Source organism: Crocuta crocuta, unplaced genomic scaffold, assembly GCF_008692635.1.
Source record: "Crocuta crocuta isolate KB4526 unplaced genomic scaffold, BGI_CrCroc_1.0 scaffold14, whole genome shotgun sequence".
NCBI lineage: Eukaryota > Metazoa > Chordata > Mammalia > Carnivora > Hyaenidae > Crocuta > Crocuta crocuta.
In genome coordinates this window covers 3,346,900-3,371,030 of record NW_027530209.1, presented here as the reverse complement: position 1 = coordinate 3,371,030, position 24,131 = coordinate 3,346,900, and the positions used below count along the sequence as shown (strand labels likewise).

Sequence of the window (24,131 nt, the reverse complement as noted above, 5' to 3'; positions counted from 1 at the left end):
CATAGTCAATTGCAGACCCAAGAGGAAGAGATGGGCTTGATCTTACACCGACTTGACCTTGCACAAGGATGCTGCTCTACTACTCCAGCCAGGGGAGGAAGCGCTTTCCTCATCCCCCGTACAGGCAACAGCTCAGTCAATGAAAAGCCACTACCCTTTGAGCTACCAGGTTACTCCAGTGGACTTCAGTTTATAACAGCTTTCCCTACTTACCCCTTTTCTCCTTAAAAAGCATCCCTCTCTTTTGTTCCCTGACTTGCCTATGGTTTTACTATAGCTTGTTTGTCTTGGATTGCAATTCTGTTTTATTCCTGAATAAGCCCATGTTTTGCTGGTAAAATAACTGGTAGTTTTTTCCTTTAAGGGTAACAGGATGAAGGAATATAAAGTTCTCTGACAAGTAGGACAGCATATTCAAAATGAGTTCCAGGGTGACAAAGTCAAAGTATATAATAAGTGCTTAGTCTTTAGAGAACAAAGTCCACAGACAAAGAACATGCTAGCTAATGTAAGTAAAACCCAAACAGTGTTCATTGTGATGAGGGATGGACTGAAGGTTGGAGAAGCCCGGAAGAAGACATCTCAACCATTGTTGTGTAGATTGTGATACACTTTTTGAAGCATACAGTTATGGAAAGTTGAAGAATACATACGGTGTAAACGTAAAATTAAGCTCTTACAAAAAAGATACAAATTATACAGATTGGACAAGAAAAACAGCAGCACAGCAGCTGTTTTGTGCCTTTAGGAAAAAGCCTAAGGGAGTTAACATGGATGTGCTGAAATGAAACATGGACATTCGGAAATACTTCTGTAATGCCAATTGAATATGACTGGTCTGATGATTGAGGCTTGAGCTAGACATTGATCCTTATCAAATCAAACAGCAGGGGCTTCTTTTTCTCTTTTGGCCCAGGAAGCTGGAAGCAGAGAAAATGCCTTGCCAGCTCTCATTCTTTATCTACCCTCTTTCTGGAATCTTCTCCCCAAAAAATAGCACAAGAAGAATTGACCGTTGGGATTCATCTAGGGAAATTAGAATTATCAGCAGGATTACAGCAAACAGATTGTATCATAGGTGATCCATTACCTGAAAATAACAACGAAGAAGGCTGTATACCTTATGAGCCACTGAGTGAGCTATTTGATGCAGAGAAAACCATGAGAATACACCTTTGAACAAATCATTTTTTTAATGTTTTCCTTGTCTTGCCATCTCATATGGCAAGGGATCAAGCTGAAGTTTAATATTATGATGAAACCTGAGACTAACTAGCATTTGCTGTACCCCATTCATGTGCATATATTACTGAAGGCACAGAACCCCAGCACTGAAGATTATTCAGTTCCCTAAATGCCCTTCCTTCCTGTCCCATGCCCCGCGCTAACACTGTCTGAGCGGGGCTTTCTCCAGGTGTGCTTCATCAAAGAATTGCTCCAGGAATTACTGATGCTGTGCAGTGAGAGTCAGACAGCCATATGAGCAAGCTTTCCAGCCTGTCCCTCCCCTTGTTCTCAGCACTCTACCACTCAGCCATTTACGGAGGGCAGAGTAGCCTCAGTCTAAGGGGCCTGGGTGTTCTCAGGGAACGATTTCTATTTACCTCTGAAGATTATTGTCAGTATAAAAGAGATTATATAAGAGTATTAATCTGCTGGGGCTGTCATAAAAAATGCCATAGACTGGGTAGTTTAAACAACAGAAAATAATTTTCCCATCATTCTGGAGACTGGTAGGTCCAAGACCAAGGTGCCAGCTAGTGTGTGTCTGGTGAGGGCACCTTGCCTTCTGGATACGTCCTCACTTGACAGAGAGAGGGAGAAAGAAAGCAAGCTCTTCTGATGCTGAATAGCATCATGAGGACCCGCCCTCATGACTTCATCTAAAGCTGATCACCTCCTAAAGGCACCGTCTCCAAATAAAAACACATTGAGGGGTAGGACTTCAACATATAAGTTTGTGTAGGAATCTGGACATTGTGAGAGCTTGGAGTTGAGGCTGCCGGCTGGCCGATGGACTCACAAGTGTCAGAAGTATGCTTCATGAGGGACAAGTCTTTTGCTAACACCTCAAGGCTCTCTGGCCCAATGAGTGGAGTTTGATAGTAATTCTTTCTACAAGTTAAAAAAAAATGGGGGGGGGATATAATTCAGTTTATAGTAGTAGGTGAACATGCTTTGAAAATAAAGAAGTGTTCCCTTTACATATCGTTGTTTCAGTATCATTGCATGATAGTCATGTGGGAGGAAGCTTAAACCTTGGCATTCTTATTTTTCTTGCTTGAATATATTCCTGAAGAAATTTTACCTAACTTAAATTCATTCATTCACTTATTCACTTATTAACTCATTCAACCGTTAGTTATGGAGTACCCACCATGACCAGGTCCTCACAGCAGTTGGCTGGAGCTGGGAAGAGGCCGTCTCCCATCCCCGAGAGCTATTCACTTTGCCCCAGTCCCCACCATGCCTTATTTCCCATCACTTGGCCAGTTCCCCTCACATTGGTCACATCCCTGCTCAGATCTCTGTGTGTGCTTTTTGTATAATCTGCCAGGTGAAGAGGGAACCTGAGACAATTCCACAGTTCTCTCATCTCAATCATTTAAATGTTTGTTTCATAACTTGATGATAATGAGATACTTACTGAGTCCTAGGAGACAGGTAAACATATAGTGGGATAGTATACAGTATTAGGCCATACAGCCTGGGACTGTAATTTGGAGCTCATCACCTAGAGGCTCTGTGACTGTGAGCAAGTCATACATGACAGTAAAATAAGTGAATATATTTATAGCAGTTAGCAGCAGGCACAGAGTAAGTACTCGGTGTCAGCTACAGTGATGTAACAGACAGGAATGAAATTCCAAATATGTAGTAATATGTATCACACCGTCTAGATGGAACAGATGTGTCCCCACTTTGTATCAGGCATTGCAGCTGTAGTTATTGAATGGGGGAGACAGTGACTTAGGGGTGCGGGAGGAAGGGACCAGGGTGGCTGCGCAGCAGGGGAGCACTGGGGGAACATGAGGAAGGCATCTTACCAACAAGCACAAAATGATCTGAAAATTTTAATAACAGGTAATGTTGTACTGGTGTGCATGGCCTGAATATCATCCCTGCTACTCTGTTTCCGCCGTGTGCTGGGTACCGATGCATTTGCTTCCTGGGCTTAATTACTCATACTGATTGCCTCAGGCACAGGCTTCGTAAAGGAACCCCCTGGTCTCTACATAGCTCATATGGCTGCACTGAAGTCTATATAGACTAGCTGGCCATTTGCCATACTGAACTCACTCTGGAGACCTTGAAGCAAGAGTCAGGAAGATGGGGTTGACAAATGTTCTACTTTCCTCCAAGACCAAATTAGCATGCCTGTTAAGAGCTGTGCCTCCTAAAGACAAATGATCCAGGGCCCCTCTACATGGGGCTTCCATTCTCTGGAATATCAGACTGTGCTTTTCCTTTATCCTTCAGCATTTTAATATAGACAGAAGCAGGTTTGAAAGAATACCAGGAGTTCTTAAAAAAAAAAAAAAAAGCTTCAGAAGGGTAACCCTCTCCCTCAAAGTTGTGGATATGGAGAATGTCATTTCAGGAAAGGGAACAGTGAGCAAAGGAAAGGTGGGCTAAAGTATTGCCCTGGGCCATGTTAGGGCCCACAGAGAGTGTTCCAGATGCTACCACCTCTGAAAGCAGTGCTAGTGCATTGCTTTGGAATCTTTTTCTTGTAAGCACGGATCCATTTCTGGACTACAGCAATGCATGTCTTAAAAATAGACCTTTTTTCCCCTCTACAAATTTGACCAAAACCTTTTGATTTATGTGTATCTTTAAGTTGCCTAATATCTTTGGATGAAAGAGGTTGTTTGAACATACCACGTTATTATAACTTACAGAGATGTACATATTCCCCAATAGTCACGTTATTAGTTTAATTCATTTCAGACAGTGACACTCATCAAAAGGCTATCCTTTCCATTTTTTTGTGATTAATTCTTGAAATTACTTGAAAGCATTATGATTGAGGAGAATTTGTGGAAGTAGAATCATCATCCTTACTTCCGGGGAAGTTTTCTAACCTTTGTTGTAATAAGTAGTCTACACTTCGCTTTTACCATGCATTTGATTTCTAATATTTAAAGGAAATTGTTCATTATTAGCCAAAGAAATAAATAAGGTGTTGCTTTTCTTAGGCAAAATATTCAGGTTAGTTAATTGTTAGTTGTAATCTCCTTATAAACGCCTTGAATTCATATCTTACATGCCCACAAATCATTGTTGCCATAATAATTTTATACCTATACTTTTCTTGGTGCCGTCTCTAAAACTGATATGCTTTCTCCTAATGACTTGTGTAGAAAGTATTTCTATCGTTTACATCCAGTAAAGTGGGTTATTCCAAAGTCCTTCTCCACTTCTTAATCACTTTGTCTGGCATTATGTTGAGTAGGTGAAATTAAACTTATTCCTTCTATGCAATAAAAACCTTTATTTCTTTAAAATAGTTTTCAAAAATAAAATACATTTATTATAAATATCGTCTTCTGAAAAGAGAAAGGGACAGGAGCAAAAATCATACACAAGTGCCCACACTCATATAAATACACACGCACACACCCAAGACTCTAAAATCCTAGTCAAAAGCTATATTTCATAAAAGAGAATTATAGTAATGTTGATGGTTTGCCAAAACCTCAAGCAGTGACAAAATCCACAGAGTGTCCTGAAAAGGATGCCTTTGCAAAACCATGCCTCTCCAGATGGTTCAGATTAGAGATGTTTAAAAACACATGGCAGCATTAGTTTGGTTTAGAATTCATAGTTAATTCAGTAGATAAAATAATGCAAATTTGAAACCCTAGCCTGTGTATCAGAAAAATCATCAAATCTTATGATTGCTCTTAGGGGAGGTTGGTATGTGATGTGTTGATTTTTAAATGATCTAATTGAAATAATAAAATTAAGCAAGAAGGGGTAAAAAAAAGGATTGAAAATACAAGAGTATAAGTAAAAACTTTCTTCTCTGCAGAATATTTATTCCTTTGAGCTGTCATATCCAATCAATTTGTATGGGATTCGACAGCCAATTGTCATTTCCTGAGATAAACTATGTAAAGAGGTTGTGTTACAGAGACAGCATGAAAAAATAGAGAAAATAATGCCAGAACATGAAGCAAAGAGAAGCCAAAGTGTCTCCCAAAGTGCTGGATCTCCTCACCTTGCTAAGGATAGCAGATAAGCAGCTTACACGCAACTTTTCCCTGTGGCTTAGTCAGCTTTTCCCTCTGCACATACTGTTTCATAAAGAAAGTGCTCTTGTCTACATCTTAGTACATTATTTTGCCTTATATGTGGTTTTTAGTCTCCGTGAGGGCTCTGTGTGGACAGTGATGTCACACACTGTCTTCTCCTGCACAAGATGTCTAACAGTTACCCTGGGGCCCCGAAAGGCTCCATCACTAAAAGCTTCCACTGTCCCTTCCCTTGTGTTTAAAATCAAAAGTATCACACCTTCTGATCCCACAGTGGGGAAGCCAGCAAGCGGGTCCTGGAAAAGGACTTTGGTATGGGAACTGTATTAATTTAATGATGTATATTATCATGTGTCCTCCCTGGCGCACAAATAAAAATGTTCAGCTGTGCTAAAATTGCCACTACATGAATGTACATGCAAGAGCTCAAAGCCTCTCAGAAAACACAAGACAAAGATTCTGCAAAAATAGAATCAGAAGGTTTCACGCAATAGTTGATGGGCTTCAAAGGGCTTGACTCTCAAAGGTGGCACAGTATTTAGTTCCCCTAGAAAAAAACACATTTTGAGCATTTTTTTTTAAGTATAAAAACTAGAATTGTGGCTCTTAATATCTGGAAAGAGCTCCACAGTCAAAGCAAATGTGCTCTGTTACCAGCAAAGTACAAGCATGCACGCACACACATGCACACACACATATACACACATGCACACAGAAATGTAGACAGGAGAAGACAGAACCTGTGCACAGACTTCATGTGGAACCACGGAGATTTCCATCATAAAGTTAATTGAATTTCATTTGAGCAGCAGAGACATTATACTGGCCAATCTTAACTACTAGATCCATAGTTCTGCATCCATACCCATTTAATATTTTAACCAGAGATTATATTTTTATTGCATCTTTTAATCATTTTTAAATGGAAATGTATCCCAGTTAAGTCGTTACCATTTTAAGATAGTTTCGCCGTGTTGTTCTCTAAGGGGAGTAGAAAGGGATTTTTTTGCTTTCCCTTTTGTTTTTTGTGTGTATGTTGTTTCTAATACATGAGTTAACGCTCTTTCCATACGACCTATTAATATGTAGAATTGTAGAATCTGAGTTTGAAGGAAACTTCATGATTATCTAGGCCAACTACCTATTCGATGCCTGAATCCTCTCTAATTCTTCTTGATTCCATCTTCCCCTGACAAGTCGTCATCCTGTCTGACTTAAACATTGCTCGTGCTCCTGTCCCAGAGCAAACCATCCCACTTCTGGCCAGTGCTGCAGAGCTTTCCAGTGTGCTCGCAGCAGAATGGCATTTCATCCTAAAGGATTATGCACCCTGGACGGAGGCAAGGTGACCTTGGAATGTCAAGGGGAACAATCCCTCAAGCAAGGCAGCTGACCTTGGGTTTCTGTGGGAGTGGGGATGAGTACATAATACAGTGTGGCCTGCCCTCCTGCACCCCTTCTTCGTGTGTCTCACCATCTGTGTCCTCAGCTGGCTTTCTTTCTTTTTTTTTTTTTAAAATTTTTGAATGTTTTTATTTATTTCTGAGAGAGACAGCGTGAGCAGGGGAGGGTCAGAGAGAGAGGGAGACACAGAATCTGAAGCAGGCTCCAGGCTCTGAGTTAGCTGCCAGCACAGAGCCTGACACGGGGCTCGAAGCCTCGAACCACGAGATCATGACCTGAGCCGAAGTTGGATGCTTAACCGACTGAGCCACCCAGGTGCCCCACTCAACTGGCTTTCTTTGACATCACTTCATTAAAGGTATAATGACATGGTATTAATCTATAGTCATTAAAATTGGTGAGACTTCAGTTTGGGGGAAGATGATCAGTGGAAGGAAAGTTCTGCCTGTGCTCTACCTGCTCTCCTCCTCTGACTTCCCAAGCCACACTTCTGATCATGCTGTCTACCTACTCTGTGGCATCTTTTTTAATGTGTTTGTTCAAATTGTGAGCACTTGCTAAATTTTGGAACTGGGTTTCACTGGATTTTCCCCGTCTATATATTGAGGCTGCTGAGACAGGCTTAACACAAACCTCCTGCCTTTAGAACATTACAATATGTTCTCCCCTTTGTAACGGGGACATCTGAGCCAAGTTCTCTAAAACATCGCAAATTCAGACAACATGGAGAAAGAAGGCCAGTTCTCAATCAGATATGTCTCACTACAGGAGACCTTGATAAGGAAACAAATTTTTTTTGAAAGGCAAATAATCATATCCTCCAAACTATTTTTGGCATATATAGAAATTTTCATACATCAGGTTCTCTGCTGATTTGGGACATTGTTACAGAAATATGAAAATATAGTCACACAAAGACTACATGATAACCTGAACTAGTAATCAAAATGCCAGGGGCCTGACTGCTTTAATGAAGAGTTAGGAGGTTTTGTTGTTTATATGTTAAACTTCATAAATAGACTTTTATGAAACCCTTGTACTCTGAAATCGTTTGTTCCCCAACATTATCCACTTTGTTAGAAAGTACTATTTTTTAGACAGTGTGAAGGGAAACCAGTTATCCTTTATTATTCTGTGGTCATTTCACAGCTTGTTGGGTAGTTCTTGTTTCTTAGGAATAATATCAAAACAAATAGGAAAGAGGGATCTTGAGCTTCTCATACCTATATTATTTCAACACCAAATTAAAAATATTTCCCTCAAAACCCTTATGGATTTTCTATGTTCATATCAGGGATGCTTATCCTGAGAGATCCAAGGCTATTGAATCTTGTGTATCAGTAGAGTGCATTCAGATCTAAGTATCTTAATTACTGCTCTCCATCTCAAAACTCCTCTAAAGCAAGAAAGAATATATATTAACATACATAATATATTGCTCTTCTGCATGGTTCCTACTGAAACCTTTTAATGAGCATAAGTATGACTGGTTCCTGTCAACATTTGGGCACATAATTCTGGGACAGCAGAGAACTACACAATACACACTGAGAAGAATGAAAGTGCAGACATAAGGCAAGGCTTTTCACTTTTACAGTTTGCCAGACTCTTAGGCTGATGGCAGGTCAGCCCCAAGAGAAGCACTCTAAGCCTCTCTGCAGCCTATTTTTCAAAAGGCCAATGGATTGCCTAGTTCATGTATAACAAAGTAAGAAAGACGATGCCTCGGAAAACAGGCAATATCAGCTAAAACAAAGTTTGGTATAAATGCCCAAACCAAATATTAGAATTTTTATGTACCCAGAGCCTGATTTTTCCTTGGAGCCTGAATTCTCTTCTCTCTCTCTGGCTCTGAGCCCGAGGGGCCACGATCCATTTCACTACTTCAGCTCGTTCAGTGACCACCTGTGTTCCAACAATGAAGTCAGACCATGAGGAAAGAAGGGTTGCTGGGCTGCCCAGACCCATATTCACTGAAGCTGCTGTATTTATTATTCCACTAGGGAATGCTCTGCCCTTGAAGACTGATCCGATGAGGGCGGGATCAGAGGCAGCAGGTATGCCATGAACAACAAGCCCGTATTCTTAACATATGTTTAATTTGAGAAACTCTCCTCCTTTAAAATACCTCTTGATTTTAAATCCACATCCTGATTTGCCCACTCTCGTTACCATTTTCTGCTGCCTGTTCTGAATTAATCCTTTGAGGTGGTCATTCTCCGGAAAGAAACAAGGAAAATGAGAAGAGAGATGTAAAGTTGGGAATGTGAATGAAAGAGAGGGAGAAAGCAGAGGGAAGGGGATCATTAAGTAAAGCCTGTTTTCCTGAGCTAGATTTTCTCTGAGCTGGGTGAGACAGGAGAGGTAGAAGAAGAGAAATACAAGGAAGAGGTCCTCAAAAGGTTACCCATTAATATCCCTACTGAAGAATGGAAATCATTTTTGCAATAGAGCTCAATTTACAGAGATTATTTTGGTTCTTCATTGTACTTCATCTCAAAGAATTGATATAATCTAAAAGTGGTTAAAATTATTAAAATAGTTTCCATAGTAGAAAATTAAATGATTTTACTAACTGTCAAAGTCAGTGTTTAAACTGAGATCATTTGAATTATATTTTATATAGTGATCATGTCACTGGGATGTCTAAACATTCTTTGTACAAGTAATAATCCCTGATTCTGATTTTTCATCCACAGAAAACTGAACAAGGGTTAGAAATATTAGCCACCAGTTGCTTTTATTTGTAAAACCTACAGAGAAGACTGGTTTCCTTGAGGAATTCTGAGGTAAAACACATTTTCCACCATGGCACTGTTAATCCTCTAGGAGACTTTGTACAAGTTTCTTAGGTATATTTTCAGCTCAGAGGATTATAAAACTGCTTCAAATACTTGATTTGGAGGATATTTAAAAGGGAAATAGCAACATCTTATGCTATTAAATATTATTATAAAATAGAAAAATATTATATTGCTTGATGTCACTGAATTCATTTTCTCTCTATGTATTAAGCCATCTACCTATCAAATCCTGGCTCTCCTAAGCCACACCAGACTGATTTAATGAGGTTTTGTTAACAGTATAAACCATACATCTATGGTTCTCACCCCATCTGCAACATAAGCTTTCTGGGCTCTTCAAATCCTCCTTCTTGTTTTTGTGTCCTCTCAGTGGAGGTCACAAGTATGCTCACGAATAGGGCTTCAAGGACACCAGTGATGCTTACAGCAACTTGCTGTATCCAAGCCCAACTCCTGCATCCAAGCCCGCCATCTTCCCCTATGCTCCCACCCCATCAGACACCAAGGGCTTGCCATCACACACACCTCCAGAGCGAGTTTCACAGCCATGTGCTGACTTTTATTGTTGCAGAGCCATTGTTGCTGATCATGTTCCAGTAACTTCCAGAACAAGCCAGTCAGGTCACGTTCCATGAAGAAGGAGACAAGATTCCCTCCCCTAACTGTGTATTCTTTGCATCAAGAAAGCCTAAAGAATACAAGCTGGTACTCCATTGTCTCCAAAGTCCATAATACATGGGTTTTCATATTTACCAGTAACACTCTTGCCTTTGCTAAGAGAGTTCTGGCAGGCCTGCCCCATGAGTCTGCTCTTCATGATTATCCAAATTGCAAACACTGCTTAAGCTCAAACCTGAGTCCCTGGCTAAGTTTATTTCAGGGTTGAAAGGTAGTGATCTTTACTTCAACACTGGAATGGACTGCATTTTATCCCGAACAATTGAGCAGACCTAAAATGTGCCTAGCACCCTGCTTAGGTGCCAGGACCACAATGATGAATACGGTCTGTACCCTGCCTCTGAGGAATTTATCCCTCTTCTCTTAGGTCAAAAACAAGAATTAGCAATCTGTAGTAGATCACAAGCTATAAAACTGAAATAATTAGTGCATATTTGGCCCAGAACATCCCCCACTGTGGGGTCATCTGACTTAAGACTTAGTGTGAAAAGTTGAAAGTGGTGTGGAGATAGGGATGGTTAAGTTAGTTTGTGGAAACAGTCTTTGGAAGTCTGAGCTGGCTTCATTAGGAGGGGGGCGACCTCACATGAAGAATACCTACCTCCTACCTCAAGATCCTGCAAATGGTTTGGGGATGGGTGGTGAACCACAGGTATTCCTAAGCCTGGTTCCTATTAGACAGGGAAAACTAGAAACCTCGCCTTCCCTCATCCTTGCTGTGGAATGAAACCAATAAAGTTTCTATTTAGACAAGTGAGTGAATGCTGTCCATTTGGGAGAGAATGTTCCTGGGGAGGAACTGACCAGTAGAGGCCACTGAAGGGCTTTTGGGGACAGGGGGAGAACACAACTAGACAGTAGTTCAAGTAATGCAAGAATCAATGGCAACTCTGTTAACATCATTAAGTTAAATCAATCTAAATCAAAAGCATAAGGAAAACCTTACCTTTGCATATATATTTTTTGCCATTCTGCAAATAAAACATGTAGTTCAAAATCTGGCACAACGACTGTCTACACAGACTGAATTCTATAGGAGAAAAATACCTAAGAGAAGTTTGTATTGCCAGATGCTTGGCATCATATAGTCAAAATATTTTGAATGTGTTTTAAAATAGTCTTCCAGATGTGTGACAGCTTGTAGCTAGCTATAGCCCTCGTCTACATTTTGGAAAGGGGGGGTTGAAAAACTGAGGTAGTTACTCAAATTATACAGGAGAATGAAACCCTCATTGCCTTCCTAGACTCATTGCCTTAAAAAGATGTAGGGTTTTGGGGGTTTTTTGGTTTGTTTTGCCTTTTGACAAAGTTCTTCACCTCTACATTTGAGCTGGCCAATATAGACATAGATGGAACTTTCCACAGTACCTTGTATTTGCCATGTGAAAGACATTATCACCACTAAGTTACAGCAGTTTTTGACTCCAGGAGTAGTTATTTAGAAATTGAACTTTATTTTTTGTTTATTTGTGCTGCCTCTTGATGTTAAATATTATTAATTCCATATATATGTCTCAGTTTCTTTACATTTTAAGGCTCAAGATCAAGAATATGGATTTAAATAAGGAAAAATATATAGTAGAGTTTTATTTACCTTTGAACTAGATTTTCCCACAGAAACTCACATTCTTTAGTGAGAGCTCTGTGCTGTGTTAAACCCACTGCAGGAAGCTTATATGTGTGCAAACAGTAGGTGTTAAATATTTAGTGATCTACTAGAACTGCAGGGAAATTGTTCTGGAGAATTTACACCTTGTGAGTCTTGCACAATTATTTCCTCTAGACCGCAGAGAGATATATTGTTTGTACTTAAGACAATCAGTAAGTAAATCAGTGGACTCTGTCACTGATAAAATATGGTGTGGTTGTTTGCCAGATTTAAATGAAGAGAATGCCTGGGGTATTGAATTCTGAAGTGTTGTTGTATGTCAGTTTAGTTTTCATTACGTACCGCTTACTGTCAATATACTTAAGTGCCTTGTTAAATTAATTTACAATTATTCCCAATTACTCTTTGATACCAGTTATGTATGCTACCTTGATAGAACTGGCTTTAAATAAATACAGTAGGTTGTCATCCCTTTCTGAATGCTAAGATAAGTCAAAGATAAGACAGGACTCCTGTAATTGTTTTGACTGAGAACTGGTACAAATTTTCCTGAGTGACACAAACTAACATGCATAAAAAGTCAATTGCTTCAAAACAACTGAAAATTTCCAAATGAAAATAGGTAATTGTCCATTACTAAAGTTCCGAAAGGTTGCCTGCCAAAATCAACCTGCACTGATTCACCTGCGTTGGCGGGAGGAGTGGTTGGCAGTTGGAGGTAGCTTGTTGTCATATGTATCTTAATGCCATGAAACAAATTTGAAAGAGTTTTGACAGAAGGTTTATAGGTCTTGATTGACATGGTGGTTGGTAGCACCTCTAGTTGGAAAGCAGTTCAGGGATTGTGACTCAGATTTAAGCCATTTAATTTGGAGGGGAAAGTACATGACTTGGAGGTTGTTAACAACAGAACAAAGTTTGGGTTTTCACTGGTAGGATTGCAATATGCCACATGCATCTTTACTTCTGCCTGAAGATGGCCACTCTCTCTTTGTTGTTGGTTGATCTGTTTGAAATGGTAATTGGGGAAAGGAGTTTAGTATGAGATGGGATGCAAGAGAAGTAGAAAGTGGTTTTAAATCTCTATTCTGGCTCCATCTTTGTCTCTAGGTGACAGTGAGCAATTCACTTAACTTGGTCAGAAAAATCTGTCACAGCAGATTATATTCTGTCTACCAGATGAAAGAGAGTAAAATAGAACCAGCATGCATTTTTTAAAGCCAAAATAGGGACAGGTGAACATGAGCCTGAATGAATATGAAGGTTGTAGATTTGAGAGGGATCAGAAGTGTACAGTGCATATGTGACCATGACATTGGCTAGTGATGAGTTATGGGAATTGTAACCTTACAAATAACTCAAAGTACCGACCCTACCATTTTCTCAAAAGATTTACAAGTTGATCACATATTTATTGAATACTGTGGCAGGCAGAATAATGGCCATCCAAAGATGTCTGCCTCCTGCTACCAGGAATCTGTGAATATGTCCCCTCGTGTGGCAGTTATGCATAAGTGATTAAATTAAAGATCTTGAGAACAGGAGATCATTCCAGTTTATCTGGGTGGACCCAATGTAATTTCAAGAGTGGGTCCTTATAAATGAAAGAGGGAGTCAGGAGAGTCGGGTTCAGAAGGAAGTGTGATGATGGAAGCAGAATCAAAGCGATGTGATAGGAGAAAAACTCAACAAGCCACTGCTGCTTTGAAGGTGGCAGATGGCCATGAGCCAGGAAATGAGGCCAGCCTGTAGACTCCGGAAAGGCAAGGAAACTGATTCTCCCTTGGAGCCTCCAGGAAAGAATTCAGCCCTGCTCTGCCCTCAGTTTTAGCCCTTCTGGCCTCCAGAAGTGTAGGGTAATAAACTTGTATTATTTGAAGCCACTCAGTGTGTGGTAGTGTTACGGCAGCAATAGGAAATGGTTACAAATACCTACCTGTTCTCAGGAACTATCTCAGGAACAAAGCTCAACACATACTTCTTGCCCTTGTGAGGCTTACAAGTCCAATATGTACTGTATTTTGCCCATGAGGAAATTAAGTCTGATAGAATTAACAGGCTTTTCAAACAGAAAATTGGTCCTGATCACCAGCCCGCCCATGAATCTCTACCCATCGTAGTGTATGAATAGGAGAGGGAAAAATCCCATCCTCTTCCTCCCACACAGATTGTGTGTGTCACCCTAAAGACCGCTGTCCTCCAGCCTCACCGGAAATGGCTTAATACCAATCTCCTCGCTTTTATTTTTGATAGATCATCTAAAAGATTTTAGGATGGATCATCTGTAGAATAATAGTCTTGCTTTGTCATTCTGAAGATCTGGAGCTACCTAAAGCCATTAAATGAAAAGAAGGCGGCCTTTTCCCTAGGGCAGTGGTTCTTAACCTAAATGAAGAAAGTACATCCAAAAGGAGTTAAGTCACGTGAGCAAAGTCACACAGCTGTAGCAACAAGCCCCTGCTAGAATCTGAGTTTCCTGACCCCCATTTCAGCCTCTGCCCATTTTTCCTACAGACACTAGGGTGCCTGGATCCAGCTGCTTTTTCAAAATCCGAAATAGGAATGGAGTCCATTTCACTAACCTACTTCCCAGCACACAGTGTGGATTACAAAAGGAAATTAACATGTAAAGAAACCTTTTGGAAACTAAAGAAGCCATGTTAGTTCTCTTGCTATATTATTTGGCTGGTCTCACAGTTGGTGTCATTTTCAAGTGTGGGGCTTGATTTAATAGAGACAGCCAACAATTGTGGATCTAATCAAATGGAGCTCGAAGCACATAACTTTCAGTGTGAGGGAGCTATAAGAAACATTTTCAAGTTTTCGGAGTGGTCTGACAGGAATAAGGCAAAAAGTATTCCAGTGGAGTTGGAAAATCAGGCTGAGAGATCTTGTTTTTCAGGTCTGTTATAGTCACTTTGTGAAGTATTGCAGACAATTCATTATAATTTATCACACTGATACTCTTAGATTGGATGAAACCCAAACACAACTGAGTTAGATGCGTATTAAATTACCTCTTACTTAAAAGGAGGGTGGTCTCACCAGGGCAGGATGGAGTTCATTAGCAGGCTGAGAAGTTTTTCTTAACTCTTCATCATCTGGTTTCATATTGTTCCTGGAACACTGGACACTTTTCTTTTTTCAGCGTTTGGAGCAATAACGTTGGGCACTTTGTGAATCTCAATAGTGACCAGTTCCAAAGATAAAATGCTCATTGTCACAAGTCTATAAACAAAATTCAGATTACTAGGAAAAACTGCTGCTATTCGTTACCTAAAATCAATTTTTAGGGAAAAGGAAAAGAAGTATTGTCCCTGTGTATTTTTATTTAGATATGCACAAAGCAAAGTATACTACTCCATTATCATAATTGACTGGCATGCATATTGGGTTTACTTTGACATATGTGTTTAGGAATTACCATCCCATTTCTTCCGCCCAGCATGGTCACCCATATCACCCAATCAAGGACATGGTTCAGACAGGATTCGGTTGACAGACAGCCTTTCATATGGCTCTACACTCTTTTCCCAAAACTAGAAACCTCAAACTCCATGTGAATGGCCTTTCATTTGTACATTCTGAGTCTTAATGAGGTAGCGTTTTCCCCTAGGAGACAAAAAAGGACAGAGAAAAATCTCTTAAATGCTATAAATTTAACCATTTGATCCCAAAGGAATTTTTGTTCATACATTTTTGTTTATCACTGAGTTTGTTTATTAATTATTCTGTTCGTCTTTTAAAAACCAGCTCAGTAAGTTAAGCATCCGACTTTGGCTCAGGTCATGATCTCACGGTTCACGGGTTCTAGCCCCATGTCAGGCTCTGTGCTGACAGCTCAGAGCCTGGAGCCTGCTTCGGATCCTGTGTCTCCCTCTCTTTCTGCTTCTCTCCCGCTCACACTCTGTCTCTATCTCAAAAAATAAATAAACATTAAAAACATTTTAAATAGAAAATAAAAGCCAGCTGAGGTTGAACACTGGGGAATTTGATACCTGTTAGTCTTCCAAGTACACCTACGTGTTATGTTAAGAGGGGATTTCTTTCCACTTAGAAATGAACAACCAGGAAAGATTTCTAACCCTTTCCACACTTCAGTCACTCTCGGCCTTTGTGTCTCAGTTAAACATCAAAGAATCTTCAGTGGAAAAAGCATAGGTGTGGAAATGGGGGGCTGGGTGGGCCTCGGGATTGGGTGACAATCACAAAAGTCAGTTCACCCTTGTCTCTTTGCATCCATCTTTTAGCAGGCACTTATACCCATTTTTTTCTGGTCCTTCTCAGTACTTCAAAGTAGTAGTTTATCAATGGAACCACCAAGCTAGACACAGTCTAAGAGGTCATCTGGTTCATCTCCATGCCTTAGGCATCAGCATATCTAAGTAATTCCAGGCAGATGAAAAGAGACAGACTGCTTCTGCCTTTGTACCACATCGCATCTTGGCTGGAGGACCTCACTTCCCATTTGTTTCCCCTGAGGTCTGTATTCACCATATAGTTTTAATATGAGAAAAGACCTATTTTTGCAACATTCTTTTATTTTCTTGCTAAATTTAGAACCATCCAACTGATTCCATCCACTGTCACAGCTGGCAAACCACCACAGTCAATCAAAATAAAAAAAAAAAAAAAAAAAACCCATGTGAAGAGCGTTTGCATAGTGGAATGCTTTAGGTTGTTTTTTTAATGGTCCCCTATAATTTCTGACCTAAGTGGCTTGGTAATAATCTAATGTGGGACATTCCATGCTCTTTGGGTGGATCGTCCAAATGTAGATTTATTTTGTCAGCAGGGGGTTGTTGAGTGACATACAGAGGGAGGCTGCGTGTTCTTCCTCCTTTTTGCATCTCAAGCATAAAACCCAAATCCTACAAATTCAGAAAAAAATTGCCCACAAAGTGAGACAGATCTATCATGCAATTGTTTTCAGACATCCTTGCCAATACAACAGTTCTGAATCTGGTCAGCCAGTTTATTATTGTGTTTGTAAAAAGGAATACCTGATACTTGGATTCTGTTAGATTCTATACCTGAAAGCCATCACTGCCTTTTGTACATAGCCAAGGACAAATCCATAGACTAAGAAACTGGCTCTTCTTTACACGGCTTCAACGGCTTCCTCTTTCAAGGTTGGGTTGGGGGGAAGGAGGCAGGGAAGGTGGTGAGGGACCCATGTTTCTGAAACCTGTGTTTGCCCTCTTTGTAAGGACTTAGTACTTTTTCAATAAAAAATAAATTTAATTTGTGGCTACACTTCAAGTAAGATGGTTTGATGGTAAAAGTAGAGCAGTCCCAGCTCTGAATTTAGAGAAGTCGTGTGGCTGAGTCCCTTAGTGTCACTTTCATGTGGTCGGGTGAGCCATTCTCAGAAACCACAAACATTTTTGAAGATACTGAACTGGAGACATTCACAATTCTTCCTTCTTTCCCCCTCCCCCCCCCCTTTTTTTTTTGTTATTAATCCTTCATGTTTTAACAAGTACTGAAGCTAATGCTGCCTACACTCTTTGCTGTCAAATTGCAAGTCTTTTCCTTCTCTCTTGAATAAAATATTCTGTTCTTGTTAGTTCATACCCCCATAAATCAAAGCGGTGGATGTCAACAGATGACATAACCAAATATCAACTTCCTTTTTATTAAAATTAAACAGGATTTAGACACTTGATTTGAAGAAAGTTGGTGCTCATTAACATATAAAGCAACCCATATATTCATCTTTTCCTATGCTTTTTGGGTCTTTTTCGTAAAGCAAAAGTTCGCTTTCAGCTCGCAGCACATCCCTATCCCAGCCCAAGCATAGCAACCTGAGTTTCTTATTCCCTGAAAAAGACACACTAAATGGTAAGTAAATGATTGAAAGTCTGTACTGAAAAAGCTTCTTTGACCTGAGCATGCTTTAGTGAGCCTTATTGCCAGACATGGCGGTACATCCCATCTTGCTTTATCCATAGTAAAGTTTTTAGAACAAACAAATTTATAAAAATGGTGTGAGTGTGTGTGTGTGTGTGTGTGTGTTATAATCCCCTTTCACCAACTGACCTGGACCCTTGGGTTTCTTTTTTTGTGCAAATGCTTATAAGACCTAAAAAGATTTTTGTCTAGGCCTAATCATAAGAAAAAAATTAAACCCAAACTGAGGGACATTCTAGGAAATACCTGACCACCAGTGCTCTTCAAAACAGTTAAAATCATCAAAAACAAGGGAAGTCTGAGAAACTGTCACAGTCTAGAGGAAACTTAGGAGACACGATGCCTAGGTGAGGGGTCCCCTGGGTGGGATCCTGGAATAGGAAAAGGACACCAGGTAAAATTTAAGAATTCCTGAACAAAGCATGGATGTCAGTAACAGTATATTGATATTAGTTTATTCATTGTGACAAAGGTACCATATAAATGTAACAATAGGAAAGCTGTCAACTAGGGGAAAAGGTGTGAGGTGTATGGGAACTGTACTGTCTTCACTACTTTTCTACAAATCTACACTATTATAAGAAATTTATGAAAAAATAAAATATAAATTCGTGCCAATTTCTCTATAGAACACTTACTAGATGTGACAACTGAAATAGGATTGGAATTTAGGAAACAAAATAGATGAACGTATGGGAAGGCGAAGGGGTAGAGAAGAGAGACAAACAAACCACAAGAGACTCTTAATGATAGAGAAACAACTAAGGGTTGATGGAGGGAGGTGGGTGGGAGGTTGACTAGATGGGTGATGGGCATTAAGGAGGGCACTTGTTGTGATGAGCACTGGGTATTGTATGTAAGTGATAAATAAATGAATTCTACTCCTAAAACCAATATTATACTCCATGTTAATTAACTAAAATTTTTAAAAATTTCTTTAATTAAAAAGGGGGCATGGGAGGCACTTTATAAACCAAGTTTGTAAAGGAAACAAACTTTCCTTTTATAAAGAAATAAGAATCTCCTAGTTCTTCTGCAGAGTTAACAGCAGGTGGGTCTATCCAGACCAACACCTGGCACAGGGAATGTTTCCAATGCTTTGTGCAGTTGACAGTCTGAAGCAGTTACTTTCTAAGAATGGCTTTGCATTTTATTTCTTTTTTAAGTGTTTATTTATTTATTTTGAGGGGAGGAAAGGAGCAGAGTGGGAGGGAGAGAGAGAATTCTGAGCAAGCTCTAGGCTCAGTGCAGAGCCCTATGCAGGGCTCGATCTTAAAACCATGAGATCATGACCTGAGCCAAAATCAAGAGTCAGTTGTTTAACCAACTAAGCCACTCCAGGCATCCCAGAATGGCTTTGCATTGTAAAGGTTTTGTTGCCAAGATTTTCCACCTTGCTGTTGGGTTGGTCTTCTTTGTTAAAGCTTACCCAGGGGTACTCTTTTCTTCTACAATAATTAATAACAATTCACATGATTATTCGGGGGCTAAACACTCGTTTAAGAAGAACTTGTATTAGAACAGCATTTTTGGTTTGGCTGCATAGTGACAAGATGAAAACAAAGCATCTTTCACCCAGAGCAGTGACAATAAATACAGAGCTTGTCAGTAGTGATGCAATCGGTTTCCAGCTGCTAGCTGTTCAGTAGACTCCTATGAAATGATTAATTGGTCTCAATCAGTTCGCAGCAGGAAATACCCACCTCATAGTAAATATCACCACAATTGGTATTAATTAGCTCTGTTGTCACCTATCACAACTGGTAGGCTGAGAGCTGAGTCAGGTGATTATTCTCTATACCTGCAACCTAAGTCCAACCGGAGAAGTGTTGGAGACTGAAGGCCATTGTAGCAGGCAGGGAGCCCAAATCCCTCCTCTGCCATGTGGGGATGAATGAGGCTCAGTTAGTGATTATCAGTCCCGCAGTGTGAAGTCAGAGGTGTGGAGATCAGGAAGGGAGCTTGTGTACCGCAGAAAGAAAATACACCTGGTATTCAATTGATACAATGTTTCATGATATAGTGGTTTCTAAATCAGCCAGCCTATAGTTCAGATCTGGGCTTTGCCACCTAGGATTCATTTGATCCAAGCCAGTGACTTTCTTATCCCTGCCTGGGTTTCCTGATCTGAAACAATGAAGGGAAAATTACTCACATAGTAGGATTGATACAGTAATATATACCAGGTTTGGCACTTAGTAAGTACTCAAAAATTTTGGAACACCCCCATAAGCGCATGACAATGTAACGTCGTGTGACAATGGTGATGTTTGTGATCCCTCTTAATAATAAATAAGGATTTTCAGATGTTTGGTGCCAGCATGAAGAGTGATGCTGAAGGCAAATTGGGAACCACACCTTCACTGCCCTTTTTATTAATCCTTTCCTAAGAGCCCAATCCTCTAGGAAGGGAGAGAAAGAAGAAAGGGGAAGGAAATGTAAAAGCTGGCAACTAAAATTGAAGGGAATTAAGCAATGGAATTGTAATAGATGAATATTTATTGTACCTCATATGTCCCTGTTGGGCAGGTTGTGACCAAAGCATGTGATCCATGAAGGAAACGTCCCGAGCATGGCCTATCTTGATGCAAAAGGAAACTCATCCCACTGTGACTTTGGGTCATAGTCTAAGAATTCATTGTTTTAGAATTGGGTTCTCCAAACTTCCCAATGATAATTCAACAAGCCCCCGGGCATGTGTTAAATCCACAGACCACGAGGCCTCTCTGAAATCCTGATTCAGTCCTTCCAGGCTAGGACCCAGGAATCTGTGTTTTTAATAAGCTCTCTAAGTGCTTCTTTTTTTTTTTTTTAACTTTTTAAATGTTTTTTATTTATTTCTTAGAGAGAGACACAGCATGAGCAGGGGAGGGTCAGAGAGAGAGGGAGACACAGAATCTGAAACAGGCTCCGGGCTCTGAAGTAGCTGTCAGCACAGAACCCGATGCGGGGTCAAACCCACAAACTGTGAGATCATGCCCTGAGCCGAAGTCGTAAGCTCAACCGACTAAGCCACCCAGGCGCCCCCCAAGTGCTTCTTATATTCAGATAAGTTTGAGAACCACTGATTTAAAACTGTACTTTTCACTTGACTGCACATGGAAATCTCCTGTGAAATTTTTAAAAATATTGATGTCTGAGTCCTACCCCCAGAAATTCTGATTTAGTTGGTATAGGATGTGCCTTGAGCATGAGGAATTTTTTTTTAAGCTCTTCAGATGATGCTAAGGTACAAGCAAATTTGGACTGACAATGATTTATAAAACAGCCTAAGGGGTCTACACACCTATATGGATGATACAAGTGAATGATGAGTTAGTAATAATTAGATACAAAGTCACATTACATATAAGTAGGTTCCCAGCACTGATTGAAGGTGTGAAATATCGTTTTAAGAAAGAAAAGAAAAGAAAAGAAAAGAAAAGAAAAGAAAAGAAAAGAAAAGAAAAGAAAAGAAAAGAAAAGAAAAGAAAAGAAAAGGAAAGGAAAGGAAAGGAAAGGAAAGAAAAGAAAAGAAATCCCATTTCAGAAAAAACTTTTTGGGAGTAGTGTGCAGATTATCCCATTGCCCTGAAATTTTGTAGTATTCAGAATTACTTTCTCTGAAGGTACTACCAACTATGATTTAGATCTCAATGTCCCCCAAATTTGCAGTGCTTGCCTTATGAGTGTGCATATGAATGATAATGTGACATGAATCTAATCTTGGTTTTCACCGCAGCCACTTCTGGTGCCAACATTGCACTATTTTTCTTCTTCCTTCTCTTCCTCATTATCCAAAGTTATTACATGTCAGGACTTGGAATTGCCACCTGCAGCAGGAACTATAACCAACCTTGAAAGTCTGTGGAACAGGAAAAGAGTCAGTGTCCCAGACAGGAAGCAGGACTTGTCAAAAATAAGGACTCCAAAGCGTTAAACCATGTAACAAAAGGTATGCAATAGAGATAGTTTGTCAACCTAGATCATCAAGGCAAGAGCAAGCATTACTATGAGAATTGCTTAGGAAGGATTTGTTGAGCAGAATGAAGAGCCCTCTCCGCCTTCATTTTCCATGGAAACATTTCTCCAACTCGCAAAGTAGTCACTTCTAACACTATATGGGGGCATATTGTTTATTAGTCTTTAAACTGCATTACTAAATTCAAATCTTCCAACAGCCCCAGGGAAGAGAGGCAAAGAAAGTGACCTGCATGTAGGCAGGACAAGAACTATCATTCTCCTGTGATGAACTGAGAATTCAGGCTTCCATTAGGTTGGCTACTATAAAACACAAAATAGAACAAAAGTAGAAAATGACAAGGGGCATCAAGGATGTGGAGGAATCAGAACCTTTGTGCATGGCTGGTAGGAATGTAAAATGATGTAGCCACTGTAGAAAACAGTATGACAGTTTAAAAAATTAAAAATAGAATATGATCCAGCAATTCCACTTAAAAGTATATACCCCAAATAACCGAAAGCAGAATCCTGAAGAAATATTTGTACATACACCCATATTCACAGTAACGTTATTCACAATAGTCAAAATGTGGAAGCAATCCCTAATGCCCACTGACAGATAAACAGATAAACAAAATGGGGTATAAACATACAAGGAAATATTAGTCAGCTTTAAAAAAGGAAGGGAATTCTGGTACCTGCTACAACATGAATGTAGTAACACTTATTACTGAGTGAGATAAACCAGTCACCAAAGGATAAATACTACACCATTCCATGTATATGAGTTTTCTAGAGTAGTCAGATTCACAGAAACAAAGTAGAATGGTGGTTGCTAAAAGTTGAGAAGAGGAATGAGGCATTAGTGTTTAGTGGACATGACATGGAGTAACAGTTGAGGGAGATGAAAATGTTCTGAAATGGATGGGAGTGACAGTTGCATAAGAGCGTGGACATACTTAATGTCACTGAGCTGTACACTTAAAAATGGTTAACATGAGGGTTGGCTGGGTGGCTCAGTCAGGTGAGTGTCTGACTTCGGCTTAGGTCATGATCTTCTGGTTCATGAGTTTGAGCCCTGTGTTGAACTCTGTGCTGACAACTCGGACCCTGGAGCCTGTCTCTGTGTTTCCCTCTCTCTCTACCGCCCCCCGCCCCGAACTCATTCTCTCTCTCTCTCTCAAAAATAAATAAACATAATACACATAAAAAGTTTTAAGTGGTTAGCATGATAAATTTTATGCGTATTTCACCACAGTCTTTTAAAATAAATAAATAATTTAAAAATGTGCAAAAAACAAAAATTAAGGCTTAGAGGATTCACACAGCTAGTAGGTGTCAGAGCAGGAGGTCAGCTCTAGGGACCGCAAGTGTGTCAACCCTCCCTTTCCACCCTCAGTGCTTCTCAAAGAGCAGAAATTGAGAGAGATGTTCAAGGGGAAATAAAAAAAAATCGAATAATTTTGTTTGAGGAAAGAACGATCAAAATAGTCCATACAGCTGTCCTGAGATAAGAAATAAGGTTGGTAAGCTCCATCAAATCAGAAGGTGTCTGCATACTAACTTTCTAAAAAATTGAGATAAAATTTACCCTCTTAACATGTAGAATTCAGTGGGGGTTTTTTTCAGTGTGTTCCCCAAGTTGTGCAGCCATCAGCACTGTGTAATTCCAGGATGTTTATATCACCCTCAAAATAAACCTTATGCCCATTAGTAGTCATTCCCCATTGTCCCCCTGGCCTCCATGTGAAGCAACCACTGATCTGCTTTCTGCCCCTGTGGATTGGCCTATTCTGGACATTTCATATAAGTGGAATCATACAACATGTGGCCTTTTGTGACTTGTCTCACTTAGCATAAGGCTTTCAAGTTTCATCTGTGTTATAGCAGGTATCAGTACTGTGTTTCTTTTTATTTATGAATAATATTCCATGGTATGGATTTACCACATTTTGTTCATCTATGCCTCAGTTGATGGATGTTTGGGTTATTTCCACTGTTTGGCTATCATAAATAATGCTGCTGTGAACAGGCATGTACAAGTTTCTGTGTTGTCAGATGTTTTCAGTTATCTTGGGTGTAGACCGAGGAGTGGAATTGCTGGATCAGATGTTACTCTATGTTTAACTTGTTCAGAAACTGCCAGTATGTTGTCTAGAGTGGCTGCCTTATGTTACATTCCTATTGGCATTGTGTGAGTGGTCCCATTTCTCCATATCCTCACCAGTGCTTGGTATTTTCCCTCTCCTTTTGTTCCTCCATTCCCAGCTTTACTGAGGTGTAATTGACATGCAAACGTTTTTAAATCATAGCCATCCTCATGAGCATCTTATTGTGGTTTGTACACCAACTTTTGTATTCTCAGCACAGTCCAGGTCTGTCACTTTGTCTCACTACTGAAAGGTATGAAAATCCCAAGGGATTATAGGAAAGATGATCATTATGAGCAGTTTCTAATCTTTGGAAAATCAAATATTACAATCACCGGCTTTCTTTCTTTCTTTTTTTTTTCCATATAAACTG

At 39.9% G+C, this 24,131-nt stretch overlaps 1 protein-coding gene and 1 non-coding gene across 5 annotated transcripts in view; both read left to right on the top strand.

Annotated features, from left to right (window-relative positions):
* Window positions 1-24,131, top strand: part of DYNC1I1 (dynein cytoplasmic 1 intermediate chain 1) — a 269,847-nt gene that overhangs the window by 170,088 nt on the left and 75,628 nt on the right. The gene's annotated exons all lie outside the window — the stretch shown is intronic.
* LOC144232552 (small nucleolar RNA SNORA62/SNORA6 family) lies at window positions 1,970-2,123 on the top strand. Its single transcript, XR_013335441.1, has one exon. It is a non-coding gene; the product is annotated as a small nucleolar RNA SNORA62/SNORA6 family (small nucleolar RNA).